Source organism: Triticum urartu, chromosome 6A, assembly GCF_056163025.1.
Source record: "Triticum urartu cultivar PI428250 chromosome 6A, HENAU_Tu73, whole genome shotgun sequence".
Taxonomy (NCBI): Eukaryota; Viridiplantae; Streptophyta; class Magnoliopsida; order Poales; family Poaceae; genus Triticum; species Triticum urartu.
In genome coordinates, this window is record NC_141878.1 from 34,551,627 (window position 1) to 34,557,500 (window position 5,874).

The 5,874-nt window shown below is 43.2% G+C and overlaps 1 pseudogene; it reads left to right on the forward strand.

Moving 5' to 3' along the window:
- Nucleotides 1-722: 722 nt before the first annotated feature.
- Nucleotides 723-3,127, forward strand: LOC147963582 (uncharacterized; annotated as a pseudogene).
- Nucleotides 3,128-5,874: the final 2,747 nt, after the last annotated feature.

Below are 5,874 nucleotides of genomic sequence, written 5' to 3' on the forward strand. Positions count from 1 at the left end.
TGCTTTGGGTAGTCATCAGTATTCCGGAACTAGTAATAATCCACCTAATCAGCAAGGGCAGGGGTATGCTCATTCCGGCTTCAATTCAAATCAACCTGGTGCTACCAGTGGGCCTGCAAGTGCTGGGAACGACGGATCACAGATGACATGCTACAAATGCGAGAATCTCGGTCATGCCGGTAAGGACTGTCAGACCGTGTTATTTTGCACAAATTGCGCCAAGTATTCACATCCCTCGCGCGAATGCTCCTTCCTGTCGCGACCTAAACCTGTTGCTAGCTTGGTTGGTAGTGCCGCTGATGGTTTGCAGATGTTCTCAGCAAGGACCGGAAAGAAGCTTGGAGCCGGATAAAAACAAGGACGCTATAGCTGTTGTTACTGTGAAGAATGCGAACCTCACCACATCACAGCTCGCTAGCTCTTTGAGCATGATGTTCTAGTGGGAGGGATGGGAGTGGATGGCTAGACCTTACATCATAGACAGCTTTCTGGTCAAATTCCCTTACGTGGAAAAAATCGATGAAATGAAGGGTTTCGATTCCTTTCGTCTGATTGGAATGTCAGCTGATATCAAAATAGTAGATAGATGGACTAACTCTTCGGCCGCAGCTTTCAAACTGTATGTCTGCTGGGTTAGAATAACAGGGGTTCCCCAGACACTGGAGCACTACCGGGGTTTTTGTGAAGCCGGTTCTCTCATTGGTTCTGTTTTAGAATTGGACATGGAGCTCTATGGGCAATCTGCAGTTCTCAGGGCTAAGATTGGAGTTATGGATCCTAGGAATATACCCTCTAGTGCTCCTCTGAATGGAAGTTGTTTTATCTTCAACATACACTTGGCTGGAAGACATAGTGGAGGAGGGTGGACCTATGGAGGGTGGTATCCTGGTTAGCCATCCTAGTCGTCCTGAATCATCTCATAACATTACAGAGAAAAGACCGAGAGAGCAAAGTAACAGAGAGGGTGTGGGATGTACCCAATCTTGATACTGCGGCCGGAAAGTCGGATAAAGGGAACACTACAGTTTCAACAGAGGATGTGATTCTGAGTCAATATGAACTTGATAAGAACCTGGTTGCTGAAAATGAGGTGAGGCAAAAATTACTTGACAAAAAGCGGGATGCTGAAAGAGCTCTCTCTGGTATGAAGCAAGTTAATGCTGAGTTTGCTAATAGCGCTGCTATGTTGGAGGATTTCATAGAAGTGTTTGACATCCAAAAGGAAGAAGAGTTTGATTGCACTCAAGACCCAGTTGACTTTGTTAGGAGGCTTGGGAGTAGCTCTCGAAAAGTTAAAGAAATCAATGCCAATGTTGAGAGTGAGATGATTGCGGAGGAAAATGAGAATCTGCTATTGGCGCAAGATAAGGAAAATAGGAGCCCTTGTCTCATTAGCTCCACTCTGGCCACGACCGCTCCCAGGAGAGAAGTGAGTCAGAAGCATGTTCCCTTCTCTGACAAAGCTGATGTGTGTTTGCAATACCCCTTGCAAGACCTTTGTGATGCCGATGCAGTCAAAAAGCAGAAAATGAGGGAGGCTGAAGCGAGAGTTCAGAGAGCAAAAGACAAGGCGACGCTTGATGAAGCTGCTATAGGAGAAGGAGTGATAGGCATAAGAATAGAGATGAGGGGCAGACTATGGACAAGGCTACTGAGATGGCAAAGAAGAAGAATCTAGAAATGGCACCAGGTAATACTCCTACTGTTTTAAATACAATGCCTAGTTTCATTTCACATATCACATGATGTATTGGTGTTAGTCTAGGAAAAACTCCTGAGGAAACAGATGGTACTATTTCTATGATCAAGAGTTTAGAGAAAACTAGAAGTGACTTATTCTTTGCTAATAAGAGAAAGGAAAAAGATAGAAATGTGGATTTAGAATCAAAATTGGAGAGTTTTGATCCAAATGATATTAGAAATTCGTTATCCGTATGGCGGGGCTTAGTGTGGGCCAAAGGGGGCAATGCCCCCCCTACCAAATTTATTTCTTTGTATAAACACATAGTAATATTTAGGGATAATTTTTGGGAAAACTTTAATAGAATGCACTAGATTAGGCCCCTAAACTCTATTTAAGACTCATTTAGCCCCCTCTCAAATCACGTTGAAGCTCCACCACTGATTATCCGACTTAGATTCTGATGCTGAGGAGGGTGAGGAGCTTAGAGATGAATTAGTGTTGTTATCTTTGCTGTATAAATCAAGAAGTAGACAGACTTGCACTGGGGGATTCAGTGTTAAGCCTAGGGTTAGATGCAATGCAACAAATGTTACATAATTGCTCGGTTCTTATGGCGGGCCTATTTTGGAATGCTAGAGGGCTGGGTGAACCTGAAAAGAGAAGATACTATATTAGTCATATCTGGTGTATAGTGTATCTGATACATTAACTTTTGTGTGTGCAGGTGGTTGATACACCAATGCTGCGTACCAAATTCCTCTACCTTAAGCACCTGACCATTATTTTGAGATTAGGACCAAACGGTGCCGGGACATATGACTATTTTTCTCTGGTTTCTTTCCTGAATGCTTCCCCTTCCTTGGAGACTTTGACATTAGATGTAAGGCAGTGGTGCTGTTCTTTGATTTCATCCTGCGAAGCCATCAGATCAGTCTTTGTCTAGTTAACTGAATCATATTATCCTTTTTTATTGTCAGGTGAGCCAGCGACATATGGTGCATGAATCGATTTTTGCGGATTCTCAACCGAGGCACATGCCTGAACACCGCCAAGGCTGCCTCAAGAGCCTAAAGATCAGTGGTTTCAGCTCTGCAAAGTGCTTGATTGAACTGACATGTTATATCCTCAAGAACGCGGTGTCACTCGAGTGCCTTACACTGGATACACTTTATGGGCAGAGGTGTGATGATGAAGGCGATTATGATTGGTGTATTCCCATGCCGGATAGTGTTCTTGTGGGAACGCCTAGCTAGGGCGCTCTCGGCTTCATCTGGAGTTAAGTTGACTGTTATGGAGCCTTGCATCTAGTGCCATGCTAGAGGACTACGGCGGGTATTGTCACAGTCGTGCAATGGTGCCGTTTCAACTTAGTTTTAAATGAGCCACATTTTGTTTGTTAAACTATTTATGGCTGTGGCTCAGTGTAGTAGAGCAAATCTTTAATCTACTTTTGGATGGAGCATGTTTTTCCCCTTAAGTATCAGACCTATTCAATGTTCAACTTTTGTAATGTGGCATGTTGATCTGTGTTTTTCGTCGAATGTTGAAATATTTAGTTGCAAGGACACGATGATTATGAAAGAAAGTACCCAAAATGTATCACAGTGGAGCAATAACCCCCTGAAGTCTAATTCTGATTTATTTACATGTACAAAACAGAAGGTAGGGCAGGTCTGACTTGCATTGCTTTAAGCCAAGCCAAATATTTGATGGCCCGCTAGTGGAGGTAGTGGAATTTGGGTAGAGGAAGGGGAAGAACAGTGGAGAGGGGATGAGATTCAAAAGGTTACTCCATCAGTTGCAAAATAATTGAAGCTCTAGGTTTGGCTCGAGTCAAATTTGCTTAAGTTTGACTAACTCTATAGAAAATACAACACTAAATACACATGGTATGAAAATAGATTTCATGAGACCAGTTTGGTGTTCGAGGTGTTAATGGATTTTCCTATAGACTTGATCAAACTTGAATAAGTTTGACATAGAACAAATCTAAAACTTCAATTATTCTGGAACAGAGATAGTAAGCTTGAGTTCACATAATTTCTCAGTTAATCGATAGTGTACAGGACCGCACACGGCCTTTTTTAAACCCGCTCTCACACACTTATAAGTGGGACCTCTGGCCCATAGACCCCTCACAAGTCACAAGTACCAGTAAGAAGCAACTTCACCCTACCTGATGGGGAAGTGGATCCTCTGACATTCAATAGGCAAGTTAGGCAGCTATTGTGGCCTTCATGTGTAGAATAGAGAAGGCAAGTCAGAGAGATGGCATTGTCCATATAATACTGTTTACCTATGATTACCGTGTACAAATCACTGTTAATAAATCTGTTTTTTTTATAGCATTGTTCATGGAACTATGCTACCTCTTGAGCACTGTGTTGGTTTTCCCTTGAAGAGGAAAGGGTGATGCAGTAAAGTAGCGTAAGTATTTCCCTCAGTTTTTGAGAACCAAGATATCAATCCAGTAGGAGGCCACGCTCAAGTCACTTGCACCTACACAAACAAATAAGAACCTCGCAACCAACGCGATAAAGGGGTTGCCAATCCCTTCACGGTCACTTACGAGAGTGAGATCTGATAGGGATGATAAGATAATATTTTTGGTATTTTTTATGATAAAGAGTAATAGTAAAGAAAGCAAGTAAACAGTAATGGAAATAATGGGAGATTAATATGATGGAAATTAGACCCCGGGGCCATAGGTTTCACTAGTGGCTTCTCTCAAGATAGCATAAGTATTACGGTGGGTGAACAAATTAGTGTCGAGCAATTGATAGAATTGAGCATAGTTATGAGAATATCTAGGTATGATCATGTATATACGCATCACGTCCGTGACAAGTAGACCGAAACGATTCTGCATCTGCTACTATTACTCCACACATCGACCTCTATCCAGCATGCATCTAGAGTATTAAGTTCGTAAGAACAGAGTAAGGCTTTAAGCAAGATGACATGATGTAGAGGGATAAACTCATGCAATATGATATAAACCCCATATTTTTATCCTCGATGGCAACAATACAATACGTGCCTTGCTGCCCCTGCTGTCATTGGGAAAGGACACCGCAAGATTGAACCCAAAGCTAAGCACTTCTCCCATTGCAAGAAAGATCAATCTAGTAGGCCAAACCAAACTGATAATTCGAAGAGACTTGCAAAAGAAGATTCAAATATTGTTCATAGATAATCTTGATCATAAACCCATAATTCATCAGATCTCGACAAACACACTGCAAAAGAAGATTACATCGAATAGATTTCCAAGAGAATCAAGGAGTGTCGGTGTCAAAACCGGCGGATCTCGGGTAGGGGGTCCCGAACTGTGCGTCAAGGCCAGATGGTAACAGGAGACAAGGGACACGATGTTTTTACCTAGGTTCGGGCCCTCTCGATGGAGGTAATACCCTACTCCTGCTTGATTAATATTGATGATATGGGTAGTACAAGAGTAGATCTACCACGAGATCAAGGAGGCTAAACCCTAGAAGCTAGCCTACGGTATGATTGTTGTATGATGGAGTTGTCCTACGGACTGGAACCCTTCGGTTTATATAGACACCGAATAGGGTTAGGGTTACACAGAGTCGGTTACAATGGTAGGAGATCTTGAATATCCGCATCGCCAAGCTTGCCTTCCACGCCAAGGAAAGTCCTATCCGGACTTGGGACGAAGTCTTCAATCTTGTATCTTCATAGTCCTGGAGTCCGGCTGAAGGTATTGTCCAGCTATCCGAACACCCCCTAATCCAGGACTCCCTCAGTAGCCCCTGAACCAGGCTTCAATGACGACGAGTCCGGCGCGCAAATTGTCTTCGGCATTGCAAGGCGGGTTGCTCCTCCAAGTTCTTCAAAAAGATTATAAACACCAAGAATAGTGTCCGGCTCTGCAAAATAAGTTTCCACATATTGCCATAGAGAGAATAATATTAACACAAATCAAATCTGTTGACGTATTCCGCAGTGCGTCATCACACTACAGCCAAGTCCATTACTCAAATTGTTTTTACTTTTCCACCTCAGCACGGTTTGCGAGGCGGTTTCCTTGGCACGTCTTGTCAAAGCAGAGATCGTGTCCCCCCTTTTACGGGATTCTCATCAATACGGACGTGGGTAACCCAACCGCGCCATTTATCACGGCGCTTGGGAGGCAAGCAAGTTTTACTAGGCTGGTGGGGACGCAC